Source organism: Rutidosis leptorrhynchoides, chromosome 7 (genome assembly GCF_046630445.1).
Source record: "Rutidosis leptorrhynchoides isolate AG116_Rl617_1_P2 chromosome 7, CSIRO_AGI_Rlap_v1, whole genome shotgun sequence".
In the NCBI taxonomy this organism is placed as follows: domain Eukaryota; kingdom Viridiplantae; phylum Streptophyta; class Magnoliopsida; order Asterales; family Asteraceae; genus Rutidosis; species Rutidosis leptorrhynchoides.
Genome location: NC_092339.1, coordinates 119682939 through 119698708, shown reverse-complemented (window position 1 = coordinate 119698708; position 15770 = coordinate 119682939). Strand labels below are relative to the sequence as shown.

General features: G+C 34.1%; 2 non-coding genes across 2 annotated transcripts; one reads left to right on the top strand and one right to left on the bottom strand.

The window, feature by feature from the left end:
* Window positions 1-631: 631 nt before the first annotated feature.
* Window positions 632-738, bottom strand: LOC139860831 (small nucleolar RNA R71). The gene has a single exon (XR_011763445.1). It is a non-coding gene; the product is annotated as a small nucleolar RNA R71 (small nucleolar RNA).
* A 13636-nt stretch (window positions 739-14374) lies between these two features.
* LOC139860757 (small nucleolar RNA R71) lies at window positions 14375-14481 on the top strand. Its single transcript, XR_011763379.1, has one exon. It is a non-coding gene; the product is annotated as a small nucleolar RNA R71 (small nucleolar RNA).
* Window positions 14482-15770: the final 1289 nt, after the last annotated feature.

The window sequence follows — 15770 nt, the reverse complement described above, 5'->3', positions numbered from 1 at the left end:
TCACCACCTATAACTCGATCAAGACATCTAGTCATCTAGTCGACCAAGTACTCCAATTCAAATTTTTGATAATCCATTTTTTGAACCCGATCTCACAATTGAGAACCCTGAGGATATTCAAGGACAATTCAGAGATCCTGAACCACTAATCATTCCTCCTGAACCACAAATCATACAACCAGAGATTGTTGAGGAAAAAAACATTAAATCAGAATCCTCTAGTGATTCGGATTTAACAAACTGAATTATGGAAAATCAGGAACCTCTAAGTATGGAAGATCGAATAAGAGCCACATGCACGGGCCAAGATCATGCCATTACTCAACCAGATATTAATGCGCCAGATTATGAAATCAAAGGACAAATCCTACACATGGTAACTAATCAATGCCAATTTAGTGGTGCGCCAAAAGAAGATCCAAACGAACATCTTTGTACCTTTAATAGGATATGTACTCTATTCAAAATCAGAGAAGTTGAGGATGAACAGATTTATCTCATGTTATTTCCCTGGACTTTAAAAGGAGAAGCCAAAGATTGGCTAGAATCGTTACCTGAAGGAACGATTGACACATGGGATGTTTTAGTTGAGAAATTTCTTAAAAGATTCTTTCTGGCATCTAAAGCCGTGAGACTTCAAGGAGAAATTGTTACGTTCGCGCAAAAGTCAAATGAAACATTTTATGAAGCATGGACAAGATTTGGAAAATTGTTGAGAGGATGTCCTCAACATGGTTTAGACACTTATCAAATAGTACAAATATTCTACCAAGGATGCGACATTACTACACTAAAAGACATCGACATAGCAGCTGGTGGTTCCATTATGAAGAAAACCGCAATTGAAGCTTACAAAATTATTGATAACACGGCCGCCTACTCACATGAGTGGCATCAAGAAAAAGACATCGTTAGATCATCTAAAGCGGCTAGAGCCGATTCTAGTCATGATTTTGATTCCATTTCCACAAAGCTAGATGCTTTCGAAAGACGAATGGAAAAGATGACTAAAGATATTCACGCAATACGAATTAGTTGTCAGCAGTGTGGAGGACCACATTTGACAAAAGATTGTCTCAGTATTGAACAAACAATGAAACAAAGAGAGAATGTTTAATACATGAACCAAAGGCCTGGAAATAATTATCAGAATAATTATCAACTGCCAAGACCAAACTACAATCAAAATCAGAATTATAACCGAATTGTTCCATACAACAACCAACAAGGTCCTAGCAATCAACAAGTATCTAATAATACTTACAACCCGCAAAGACCTATTTTTTCAAATAAACCACCACAAACCGATGATAAAAAGCCAAATTTAGAAGATATGATGTCAAAGCTATTTGAATCTCAATCTCAGTTTTTCACATCTCAGAAACAAACGAATGAACAAAATGCTCAAGCATTTAGAAATCAACAAGCTTCTATTCAAAATCTGGAACAAGAAGTGAGCAACCTAGCAAGGTTGATAGGTGAAAGAAAACCGGGGAGTTTACCTAGCGATACAAATGCTAACCCCCGAAATGAAACAGCTTAAACCGTTACCACAAGAAGTGGTATTACACTTAAACCACCTGAAATACCTATAATTTCTGATGACTCTATTCCTACTACGCAGGCACCACAGCCTGAGCAAGAGAAGGAATCAGAACCGGTAGTTGAAAAGGTTAATGAAGATAACACAGTTAAGGCAAAGCCTTATGTTAAACCATACCAACCACCGCTTCCTTACCCGAGTAAAATGAGAATAGAAAGACTTGAAGTCGAGCAATCCAAATTATTGGATATGTTTAAACAAATAAATGTCAATCTTCCTTTCATTGATTTGATTTCAGGAATGCTAAGATATGCTAAATTCTTGAAAGATCTAATCACAAATAGAAGTAAAATGGAAGAACTCTCGGCTGTTACTATGAATGCTAATTGTTCTGCAGTGCTATTGAATAAACTACCGGAAAAACTCTCTGATCCAGGAAGTTTCACAATTCCATGTTTTCTGGGTAGTCTTAGTTCAATAGAAGTATTGGCAGATTTAGGTGGTAGTTTAAATTTAATGCCATATTCACTATACGCTAAACTAGACCTCGGAGAATTGAAACCAACACGAATAAGCATACAACTAACTGATCGATCAGTAAAATATCCTAGAGAGATAATGGAAAACAAGCTAGTTAAAGTTGGTACTTCAGTATTTCCAGTAGATTTTGTTATTCTGGACATGGAAGAAGATTCTCGAGTTCCTCTCATATTAGGAAGACCATTCTTAAACACGGCTAAAGCAATAATAGACGTGTTTGGTAAGAAACTGACCCTAAGTATAGAGGACGAGAGTGTTACCTTTTCTATTGATAGAGCCATGCAACAACCGCAATGTGCAGATGATACATGTTATTACATTCAAACTATAGATTCACATGCAGAATTGTTAAAAGAATTTCCAGAATTACAAGGAACAGGAGAATGTTCTTTAGGAGAATGAACTGAACCAATTGATGAAGCTGAAATGTTAGCTACACTCATGGCTAATGAATACGAACCAACAACAGAAGAACTTCAAATGCTAAAATAGGAAGACAGATATCGATACAAATCATCGATAGAAGAACCACCGATATTAGAGTTAAAGCCACTTCCAAACCATTTAGAATACGCTTATTTACATGGTGAATCTGAATTACCTGTAATAATCTCGTCTTCTCTTACGGAAAATGAAAAATCACAACTCATTTATGTGCTAAAAGCTCATAAACTAGCTATTGCATGGAAGATTCATGACATTAAAGGTATAAGTCCTTCGTATTGCACACATAAAATTCTTATGGAAGAAGGACATAAAACATATGTGCAACGCCAACGAAGACTAAATCCTAATATGCAAGATGTTGTTAAAAAAGAAATTATTAAACTGCTAGATGCAGGTTTAATTTATCCAATCTCTGATAGTCCATGGGTAAGCCCAGGTCAATGCGTACCTAAGAAGGGTGGCATGACTGTCATCACAAATGAAAAAGATGAGCTTATTGCTACTAGGACCGTAACAGGATGGCGAGTTTGTATTGATTATAGAAAACTAAATGACGCCACCAGAAAAGATCACTTTCCCTTACCTTTCATTGATCAAATGTTGGAAAGATTAGCCGGAAATAGTTACTATTGTTTTCTTGACGGTTTCTCCGAATACTATCAAATTCCAATCGCACCCGAGGACCAAGAGAAAACCACCTTCACGTGCCCTTATGGTACTTTTGCTTACAAACGCATGCCATTTAGACTTTGCAACGCCCCTGCAACCTTTCATAGGTGCATGATGGCGATTTTTCACGACATGATAGAAAAATGCATGGAAGTTTTCATGGATGACTTTTCAGTCTTCGGTGATACTTTTGAATCATGTATAGTTAATCTTGAACGAATGCTTATTAGATGCGAGTAATCAAATCTAGTACTTAATTGGGAGGAATGTCATTTCATGGTTAAAGAAGGCATCGTTCTTGGTCATAAAATTTCAAATGAAGGAATTGAAGTGGATAGAGCTAAAGTAGATGTAATTGCTAAACTTTCACATCCCACCAATGTTAGAGGAGTTAGAAGTTTTCTAGGGCATGTCGGTTTTTACCGACGTTTCATAAAAGACTTTTCTAAAATTGCCACTCCTATAAATAAACTCCTAGAAAAGGATGCTCCATTCATATTTTCAGATGAATGCATCAAATCTTTTAATATTCTTAAAGAAAAACTCAATAATGCGCCGATCATGATAACTCCAAATTGAAATCTACCATTTGAACTCATGTGCGATGCAAGTGATTTTGCAATGGGAGCCGTTTTAGGTCAAAGGATTAAAAAATGATTTCAACCTATTTATTATGCTAGTAAGACGTTACAAGGAGCACAAACGAATTACACAACTACTGAAAAAGAACTCCTTGCTATTGTCTTTGCTTTTGACAAATTTCGTTCATATCTCGTTCTAGCTAAAACGGTGGTCTATACCGACCATTCTGCTCTTAGATACCTATTTTCAAAACAAGATGCCAAACCAAGATTTATCCGTTGGATCTTACTCTTACAAGAATTCAATATTGAAATCCGAGACAAAAAGGGAGCAGAAAATCTCGCAGCTGATCATCTTTCTCGTCTTGAAAATCCTGAATTAGAAGTTCTAAATGAATCGGCTATACAAGATAACTTTCCTGATGAATATCTATTGAAGATCGATTATAATGAAATTCCATGGTTTGCAGACTATGCAAACTACTTAGTATGTGGATTCCTTGAAAAAGGGTTGTCGTACCAAAAATGAAAGAAATTCTTTAGTGATATAAAACACTAGTTTTGGGAAGATCCACATTTGTTTAAAAGTTATCCCGATGGAATAATACGCCGATGCGTATTCGGAGAGGAAGCTAGTCAAATCTTAAACCATTGTCACACATGGCCAACAGGAGGGCATTATGGGCCTCAACTCACAGCAAGAAAAGTTTATGACGCTAGATTCTATTGGCCTACAAATTTCAAAGACGCACATCTTCTTTGTAAATCCTGTGATGCTTGTCAAAGGGCCGGAAAAATAAGTCAACGTGATGAAATGCCACAAAACGTCATTCAAGTATGTGAAGTATTTGACGTTTGGGGTATTAACTTTATGGGTCCATTTCCAAAATCTCATAATAATCTCTACATTCTCGTTGCCATTGATTATGTATCTAAATGGGCGGAAACACAAACTCTTCCAACTAACGATGCACGAGTTGTAGTCAACTTCTTAAAACGTCTTTTTGCAAGGTTCGGAACACCGAAAGCTTTAATAAGTGATCGGGGTACTCATTTCTGTAATAATCAACTTGAGAAAGTTCTCAAAAGATATGGAGTAACTCATAAAATCTCAACCGCTTATCATCCACAAACAAGTGGACAAGTTGAAAATATCAACCGAGCTTTAAAACGTATTCTACAGTAAACCGTAGGATCAAATCCAAAGGAATGGTCCATGAAATTGGAGCATGCACTCTGGGCTTTTAAAACAGCCTACAAAACTCCAATTAGAACCACACCTTTTAAAATTGTTTACGGAAAAGCATGTCACCTTCCAGTAGAAATTGAGCACAAAGCATTCTGGGCTTTGAAGACATGTAATCTTGATTTGCATGAAGCCGAACTTCTACGATTAATTCAATTAAACGAATTAGAAGAATTAAGACATGAGGCATATGAAAATTCGTTCATCTATAAGGAAAGAATGAAGAAATGGCATGATAAAAGAATCAGAAGTTCAAAAGAATTTAAGGAAGGAGACAGAGTTCTTCTTTACAATTCACGATTCAAGCTATTTCCTGGAAAATTGAAATCAAGATGGTCTGGACCATTCATAGTCAAAAGAGTTTTCCCGTACGGAACAGTAGAGTTAATAAATTCAAATGGGATTGAATTTAAGGTTAATGGTCATAGAGTTAAACATTACATAGATAGTCCAATGGAAGTTGAAGACGAAGTTAATCACAATTTCGACACCACAGCTAACTAAGTGTGGGGAGATTCGAATGTTCTAAGGATAATATAATGCTCTCTAGAGTTAGATTTTCTGTTTTCGTATAGTTTTCGAGAATGGTATCCGAATGGTCTTTTCCTAGCAGACCCTAAAGAACTAGTCTCCTCCCTCCATTCTGAATTTTTATTTCTTTTAGGTTTTATGAGATGAAGAATTCCTTTGATCTGAACCATGGTCTACTACTACATGCTATGATTAGTAAATGTAATAATAACATCTTTCCGAGTGAACTGGTATCATTCATAAGAGGCAAAATGGACGAAGTAAGGAAAGAACTCAGGAAAAATCATAATAAGATACATTTTGGTAAAGGAAAATCAAAATCCGCAACAAAAAGAAGAGCACGACACCTTGAAAGATGTCATAAATGCGAAAAATGGTCACACGAAGGGAAATGTTCGAACAATCAAACACATTCCAATACCGAGTTCGTTACTTTATGCAGAAAATGACCGTTCATATGTTTAGAAGAAAAGTTATTGAAGAATCAAGGTTACGCTTATGCAGCAATGGAGAACCAAATCGAACGAGTCTCCTATGAGTCGGCTAAAGCAGGTCTCTGAGAATTCTATCTCACAGGTAAGTATGTACAGTTTTTATTTTATTTTTATTGCTTTTAACCTTTTGATAATAAACACTGAATCGTTCGCTATAAAGTATTAAATTAATATTCAATAAAATTAGGTATAAGAAACCAAAATTATTGATATCATACAAAAATTTAATGCATCACTGCGAAATTTACCGTTTATTCTTAAGGTATAAATATCTTTAATCAATCAATCCAAAATATTTCAGAGATTCGGGTCAGGTGTAAAACTAGGTAATACAGCCGAAATTACTTTACCTAAAAGAGGGACGTATATTTTTGTTAATATTTTGATTGATTAAAGTGGAATAAAAGACCAAAAAGATTTTTATTTTTATTTTTACCTTGTTTTTAATATATAACTATATTATTTTCAAATCTAAGATTGTAAAAATATTAATATTTATATGAAATTTTATTTTATGAATTTTAAATTTAAGTTTGGTGTGAATTTAAAAACAAAAATTTACTTTATTTCATTAAGTTAAAAATTTGATTTATAAAATTCGTCGTGAGTTGAAGACTAGATCGTTGAACCGAAATTGCTTTACCCAAGGGCAGGAAATTCATAAAAAACCCAAAAACCTTTGCTTTTAAAACAATCGCTTTAAAATGACAAATTTTAAAATTTTGTCGAGTGAACCGAAACGCCCTCAATCTAAAAAGAAACAAAATTTTAAATTAAGTAATTATTTGTTTTATAAGTTAAATTTTTTATAAATAAAAAATAAAAAAAAAATCAGGGACCCCGTGCGATCGCATGGGGTTTACCCTTAATATCCATGCGATCGCATGGAGCATGAAAACTGGACAGGATTAAAATTCCCAATGACTGGTTCTGTCTCTCACACAATACACACACATATACACGAACACCACTCCCAAATCCTCTCTAAAATCATCATTTTTTCACCAAAATTCACCAAATTTCTTGCTATAATCCGCTCTAATCATGCGTTTGTTCAGAAGTTTTTCAAAGAAGATAACGATTTCACCACTAAAACTCTTTAAATTCGAATTATAGTGTTCTTGAGCAAATTTTTACCTAATTTGATTTTGATAATTTCTAGTGTAATTAGAGTTAAATTATTCATATATTATGCATGTATAACCTAGATTGATGCTATTTGTCATGATTTGAAGCCTTAAACTTCAAAAAATTTAGAAATCTAGGGTTTGTGTTCTTGAGCAATTTGGGGCTTTTTGATATAAACAGGTTATGGCAGATTTTTATTATGAATTATTGTTAAATTAAGTAGTGTAACATGGTTAGGTTGCTAAATGATTCAAACCTTGATCCTAAACATGATTTTTGAGAATCAAAGTGGACTTTTTAAGTCTAAAATTCATGAACTTGATTATTTTGATATAAATGTCATTTGAAACTTGTTTAATTGCTAGTAATAGTTATTTTAACATGTTATTTGAGTTGAATGCTTATGAACTTTGTATGCATTTTCATATATGCTTATTTGAAAATTGTAGAATTGATAAAAATATGAAAATGGGTATAAGTTTAATATGGATTAAACATGTTACTGTAATTGTTTTAATTTATTATTTTGCTAACACTAATGCATATTTGAATGCACAAATTTTGTGTTTAATGTGTTTTGCAGAGAAATACAGATACGGACGGTGCATCATCGTCTAGACAACCTGAACAAGAACCTGATCAAGAACCACAACCGGAACTACAACCTGAACAACAACAACAACATCGTGATCAACACGTGTCATACTATGAACCAGAACCACAATTTTTTATTGCCTACATAATATTTCCCGTTCGCCATGTAATAGAACACTCAAGAATTCATGAACAGGAGTTACATCCCAATCTAAGATTTGATAGAAGCTGGAGAGATTACCCAACGTACCAACGTAACAAATTTAAGCTTTGCACCAAAAATGTGGAAATACCAAGGGTAATAGATTCAGAGCCTTTGGAAAGGGTCAACCTAGCTAACTCAGTTAGGCTATTACTAATCCAAAGGTATGGCAACTCTTCTTTTCATGATTGAGAACGTTTATTTACTACTCGTAGGCCTGTATATAAGAAATGGTGTGTTGAGCTAGCCTTAAATAAGGATGCAGATAGGTTAGACGATAAAACTTTTCTTAGATTTTTACTTGGAGGTAGGATGTATAGGATGTCCATGATAGACATGGCTAGGGCTTTACAGATTTATACCCCCACTGAATTATTATCACCTGATTGTACAGTTTTAATTTATCAAGGTGAGAGGGTAGATAGAGATTTTGACACTAACGCCATATGGGGGCATATGTCAAATTTTAATGTGTTTACACGGGGAGGAAGACACTCCTATTTAGATATTAATAAGGCAGAGCTTTGCATAATTCATAGATTTTTAGCAAACTCGATTACACAAAGAGGTAGAAACAATGAGAAAGTGACCCTAAATGATTTATTATACCTTAAGTGCATTCGAGACACTAGAGACCTTGTTAATATCCCCTACTGTGTTGGGTATTGTTTGTCCAAAGTTGTGGAAGGTATACAGGACGGGGGAATAATAGGAGGAGGAATTTTTGTTACTCTCATTGGAGAGTATTTAGGTGTAGATAGGAAACACAGGGGTCCAATGATGGTGGTTGAGGAACAAACCGATACTATAGGTTTGCAGGTTTATCAAGGTGCAAAGGTATTAAAACGGAGACACAATATGCCAATACCATATCAGGGCACCCATCCACAGGTAGAGAGGGGTTCGGATGAGGAGATGGAGGAAGCAGATGACATTAGGGATGTCATTAGGGATAGTTATACTGATGTCTTCCAGCATGTCGATGAGGTGGAAATGAATAACCAGGCTAGGCATCATCAGTATGAGCAGTGGAGAGCCGCAGATGAGTATGAGAAATCCAGGCGATGCCAACACGATAGCTGGAAAGTTCATCAGCACCAAATCGTGAGCCAACTATCATATCAGGTACCACATAACTACATCCCGACTCGGCCTGCTTTTTATCCACCACATCAGCCCGACATGCGACCACCCTTTGACATGTACGGCCCCAATCAAGCATACCAGGACACCTATCACCAACCATGGAACCCGAGCAATGATATGAGCTGGAACCCCTATCCAAATCAATAGTGTTCCATTGGTGATTTCTTATCTTTTATTATTTTTATCTATTTATGTTAAACATTTAACATTTTGATACTTTTATGTAATGTTTAACATTTTTATTATTTTGTACTAATAGTTCATATTTATAATTTGAAAGTGGGATATTAAGTCCCATTTCAAAATACCATGCATGTTTATATTTGTATTGTATGTATTTTATCTCATGTACACAACAGGGTAAAACAACGAACTTTCAAATACTGGCATTAAGTTCAGCAAAAACACCTAATTTTGACGACAAGATACAAAATATATGTGAAATAACAACTGCAGGAATGAACAAATGATGTGCAACATTTATCATTCAAACAAACAACAATATGTTTGGAAACTTTGGTAAAATTTAATCATTTTTCTACGCTAATCACCCTCAGTAATTTAAATGGTTACTGATTTCTTGCAAATGAGGGCATTGCAAGATCTTAAGTGTGGGAAGGGATTAAATTCATTCGGTTTTAAAAAAAAATAATTTGACTTATACACTTGGTTTAATAGCCACCGTTAAACTTTACTAGTAACGCAGTAGTTGTATTAGAAGAATCTAGTGCTCTCTGATAATAAAGAACAGCCCTAGTCTTATATACTGACTACCCACTTCTAGTAAAATTTTTAAAAAAAAATTTTTTCAACTAAATAAACTCAAAATCATGTTTATACATATTTATGAACGATAAAACTAGGTGTTAACACCGAAATTATTGTTACCTCGGAAAGGACATAAATTAAGAAACAACCCAAAACGCTTGAATTCATTTAAAATGGAATATAAGAGAATAAAAAGGCAAAGAAAGAAAAATAAAAGCCAAGTGTGAGAAAAATTTACAAAGTTATTTAAAACATATATCACATATTTTTGTACAAATAATTGAAGATACTTTTATTTTGGATAATATTAATCAGTTTTACCCAGTTTATTATAATATAAATGGAATTTAAAAGGAAATAAAGTCTTCCGAGAAAAAGACACGCGCTTCTTGATTTAGGTCAGGAAGTTGTCATCCAGACCAGTTGTAGAGTCTACGAAAAACCTTGAAAAGTTTTCTCGAAAATCAGCTGGAAATCCATGAACCTCAACATCAAACAGCGTCGCCAAGTGGTCAGACTTATCCTAACCATGAGAGGATCTGTCTCGTATAATGGGGGGTACCGTGCAAATTAGCTTATAAGACTAATGAATCAGATCCCCAGAAAGGATAATCTCCTTAAAAGATCAAAAATCAGCTTTTAAGCCCGATATTACTCAATCCTTGAGATTGACCTTAAAGATTGAGAATTCAAACTCATGGAATTCGATGATATCTATACTCGAGCTTGAACGAGAAAATATTTTGATTAAATTACAAACTGATTTATTTTCTGAAAACCCATTTTCAATGCGTTCATTACCATTGAACATAAAATCCTAGGAATTCACCTGGAATTTATTAGGTCACCTGAACCAAATCGGGTGTCAACCGTAAGAACGGTGGTTGCATAGCATAGTCGAAGACAGGACCTTGTGCCAGACCGAAAAAAATTATAGGATGATCTTTACTATTGCTCCTACAAAGGATAGTAATTGCATCCGACACGTTGTGGACCATAATCAAAAGCATGTCATTAGACATTGCCTTAACAGTTGTTTGTTCAACGCTTTCCTTTACAGCCGGACGGTAGTTTACCGAAAGGTAATATACGGAGCAAGTATACTGGACATATTGCTTTCCTAATACAAGGTTAGCAAGTGGGTGACACAAAACCATAAGTTTTGAGCTAAAATTTTAAAATCTGAAACCCACAAAACCCACAAAAATATTTTGCAAACACCGGTGAAGGGTTATTCCGGAAAACTTATCTAGGGTAAAAGCTAGATTGAAATTTCAAAAGATCAAATGTTTTCATAAAGATCCAATTTCTTAAAGGATCTAAATTTTTATAGTCATGTGGGACTGTAAATCACAATATTACTATCATTGTTCATACCGCCGTATCAAAATCACTAATGTACAAAGTGTGAAGAATAAAGAAGTTATTCTAGTAAAGTTTATATTCAAGTTCTATATTGCTTGAGGACAAGCAATGCTCAAGTGTGGGAATATTTGATAATGCTAAAAACGAACATATATTTCATAGCATTATCCTTCAAGAAAGACAAGCTTTTAGTTACAATTGTTCTAATTTCAAGTAATTATCGTTTAAATAATAAAAGGTGAAGACAAAAGACAGATTCAACGATTTAAAGTCGCAAATGACTAAAATGCTAAAAAGTACAAAGTACAATCCAAGTGGTTCAATTTATTGATGAGAAACATCTCAAAATTACAAGAGTACGAGCCGCGAAACACAAAGTACAAGATATTAAATCGTACGAAAAGACGTTCGAAAATCCAGAACCGGGACATGAACCAACTATCAACGCGTGACCCAACGGACCTAAAATTACAAGTCAACTATGCACACGAATATAATATAATATATAAATAATTCTATAAATTATATATATATTATATTTATATATTAAAATAAAAATCGTCGGCAAACAAGAAAACAAAAGATTGTGAGCTGTCCCAAGTCACCATGCGATCGCATGGCTTGGAAGAACAATTTCCATGCGATCGCATGGCCTCAAAATGCTGGTCAGTTGCTATAAAAAGGCAACGGATTTTGCGAGTTTGATACACCTTCTTCAACTGGTACTCCCTCTCTTTCAAATATATTTATATTTATATTTTAATTATAATTTTAATATTAAGTTAATAATAATAAGGTTATTGTAGCGAATGTTTTAAGGTTTGTAAGTCGAAACTATGTCCGTGTAACGCTACGCGATTAATACTCATTGTAAGTTATGTTCAACCTTTTTAAATTAATGTCTCGTAGCTAAGTTATTATTATGTTTATTTAAGGCGAAGTAATCGTGATGTTGGACTAAATATTAAGACTGGGTTATTGGGCTTTGGTCCATAATTGAGGTTTGGACAAAAGACCGACACTTGTGGAAATTAGACTATGGGCTATTAATGGGCTTTATATTTGTTTAACTGAATGATAGTTCGTTAATTTAATATAGAGATTTACAATTTGAGGTAATTATAAATAACCACATACACTCGATCGGACACGATGAGCGGGATATTTATAAATACTAATAATCGTTCATTTAACCGGACACAGGAATGGATTAATAGTCAATGGACTCATTAAAATAGGGGTGGATTACATACAATGACACTTGGTGTAATTGTTAATAAAGTATTAAAACCTTGGATTGCACACAGTCGATAACCTGGTGTAATCATTAACAATGTATTAAAATCTTATTACAGTTTAAGTCCTCAATTAGTTGGAATATTTGACTTCGGGTATAAGGGTAATTTGACGAGGACACTCACACTTTATATTTATGACCGATGGACTATTATGGACAAAAACCAGATGGACATATCGAATAATCCAGGACAAAGGACAATTAACCCATGGTAATAAATTAAAATCAACAAGTCAAACATCATGATTACGGAAGTTTAAATAAGCATAATTCTCTTAATTTATATCTCATCGTACTTTTATTTATCGTCATTTTAATTATCGCACTTTTATTTATCGTCATTTACTTTACTCTTTAAATTAAGTTGTATTTATATTTAATATTTTACATTAGGTTTTGATTGTGACTTAAGACATAAAATCGACAAACCGGTCATTAAACGGTAAAAACCCCCTTTTATAATAATAATAATATTACTTATATATATTTATACAAATATAGTGTAAAATAAATATAGCTTTAAACTCAGCTAGCTCCCTGTGGAACGAACCGGACTTACTAAAAACTACACTACTCTACGATTAGGTACACTGCATATAAGTGTTGTAGCAAGGTTTAGGTATATCCATTTAATAAATAAATAAATAACTTGTGTAAAATTGTATCGTATTTAATAGTATTTCGTAGTAAAAATTAATAGTATTACGTACCCCTTCACTTTAACATCAATAAGTCACGAATGTTTGCTTCAGCAGTTTTCATGAAGTGTTTTCCAAGGATGATATGGATGTATGCATCCTCTAGAGCATCGATCACCTCAAAGTCGATAGGATATAAGAATTCGTCAACTTTAATTAATATATTATCAGCTAGTCCCTTTGGATATTTAATAAATTGGTTACCTAGCTGAATTGTCCTCTGAGTGGGATTAAGGTTTCCTATTCCAATCATTTCAAACACTGAGTAGGTCATCCGATTGATGTTAGTACCTAGGTCAAATAGCGCGTTGATTGTTCCTCATTGATAGATTAAGCAAGGAAGGATGAATAGTTTGTTCCCCAGCATCTTAGGTAAAGTATTTTGGAGAATGGCTGAACATCTGGTGCTCACCAGGATAGTAGGTAGCTCAAGTACCTTATCTTTTAAGGATAGAATTCTCCTAAAAATACTATCTCTTAGAAGGATTTATAGACACCATGTCTAAGAATTTACCGTCAAACTCAAAAGATTTTATCTTATCAGCTTTTTGCTTGAGACGGTCTGGAAATGGAATAGGATTTGTCTTATTCTCAGTAGGTGATGACTCAGTCACTACTGCCGATGTGATAGTAGGTTGCTTATCCTCTAGAGGGAAAACATAAGGTAAGTCCGGAACTTTTCTTGAGTTTTGATTGAGTTGAGATCCGCCAACCTTTGGGTTGAGGGTTTCACCAGACAGATTAGTGAAAGGTTGAGTGCTGCGAAAAACAGGATTTTCATGTTCATTCTGGTATGCATTGGTACAACTTAAACAGGATTGAACATGTTACATTGTATTAGGTTTCTTCTTCAACTCTACAATTTGTTAGGTTAAGGATTTTATCGTCGCCGAGAAATATTTAATAGCTTTATTTTTGACAGGGTTGGAAGTGATAAGTGCTTTAGATGTTGGAGAGTATTTTTCAGCATTCCAGTTGTGATGGTGCACAGTCATGTCTTCAATCAAACACCAGGCCTCGTCTTTAGTGTGGTTCATGAAATTGCCTTGAGAAGCAAGATCAAGAGTCATCTTGTGATTTTCCTCTAGTCCACCATAGAACGTATACATAAGGGTATGATGTTCTAGGCGGTGATCAAGACAATTCTTAAGCATTGCCTTGAAACGCTCCCATGTGGCGTAGATCGATTCATCATAAGCTTCTCTGAAGTTTAATATGTCTTGTACGAGCCTGATTTGATTGGATATAGGAAAGTACTTGGATAGGAACTTTCTGGCGATATCCTCCCGTGAGGTAATAGAATGGATTTCTAATCTCTCAAACCATTATTATTATTATTATTATTATTATTATTATTATTATTATTATTATTATTATTATTATTATTATTATTATTATTATTATTATTATTATTATTATTATTATTATTATTATTATTATTATTATTATTATTGTACTACGTTATTACTATATTATTATAATATTATACTACGTTAACTAACTATATATATTTATCTAGACTTCTCTGGATCATTTAATCAGCTTCGGTGGCGGCGCTAGAAGCTTGATGCGCCTCGCGTGGTCGTCTTTTTATTTCCCGACACCGGTCATTGGTGATTCGGCGGAGGATTAGTCCCGTTCTAGCGCCCACTAGTGGTGTGTTTATTATTTTTATTTTGTTGGGGCATAAGTGCCTACTAATGCTTAATCCTAAGAGTTAGCAAGTGGTAGTTTGACCGAGGGTCGTTCTTAAAAAACCGATTGAATTGAAACAGTTTCGTCGAGACAAAGTATATAGTAGTTGATGGTTTATCAGATAGTTTTAGTGTATGGTTTTGTTTTTATTAAGCTATTTCAATAAATTAAAATGTAGAGAATAAGCAGGTAAATAAATATTTAGAATATAACAGTTTGTAAGCAGTTAAGGTAATGGATTGTATTTGTCGTGATTTAACTAGTTAAGTAGGTATGCCGTTTTGTTAAATTACATATGGTGTACACGCTAAGTTCCCTACCAATTAATCTCTCATCTCAATTCGTATGTCACGGGGAATTAGGCCAGGGTGATTTTGAATGGACTACTATACCAATCCCCGACATCGTGAACTCACTACAGAAAACACTAGGCCTTCAATTAAGCTAGTCGAATAAGATGGTATAGCCCTATTTTTCCCAGACTTTCTAACACCATATATCCTCAATCAATCAATTGATTAGGAACAAGATTGTTTTGACTGACGTTTTATATAAATGGATTTGGTAAATAAAAAGACGGCAACAAAAAGAATAACCATTGATTCTTTTGCCTTTTGAGATTTATAAACTTAGTTTATATTTTAGCGCGTTAAATTCCATTTATAGATTAAATATAAGCTCTTACTTAAGACTAGGTAATAAATCATGTCCTTGGTATATAATTCATGTTTCCATGAATTGATACTCTTGACATGTGACGATCGCTCCAAATCCATATGGACGAACACGTCATTCATCGATTTCATTGCGAGGTATTTAACCTCTA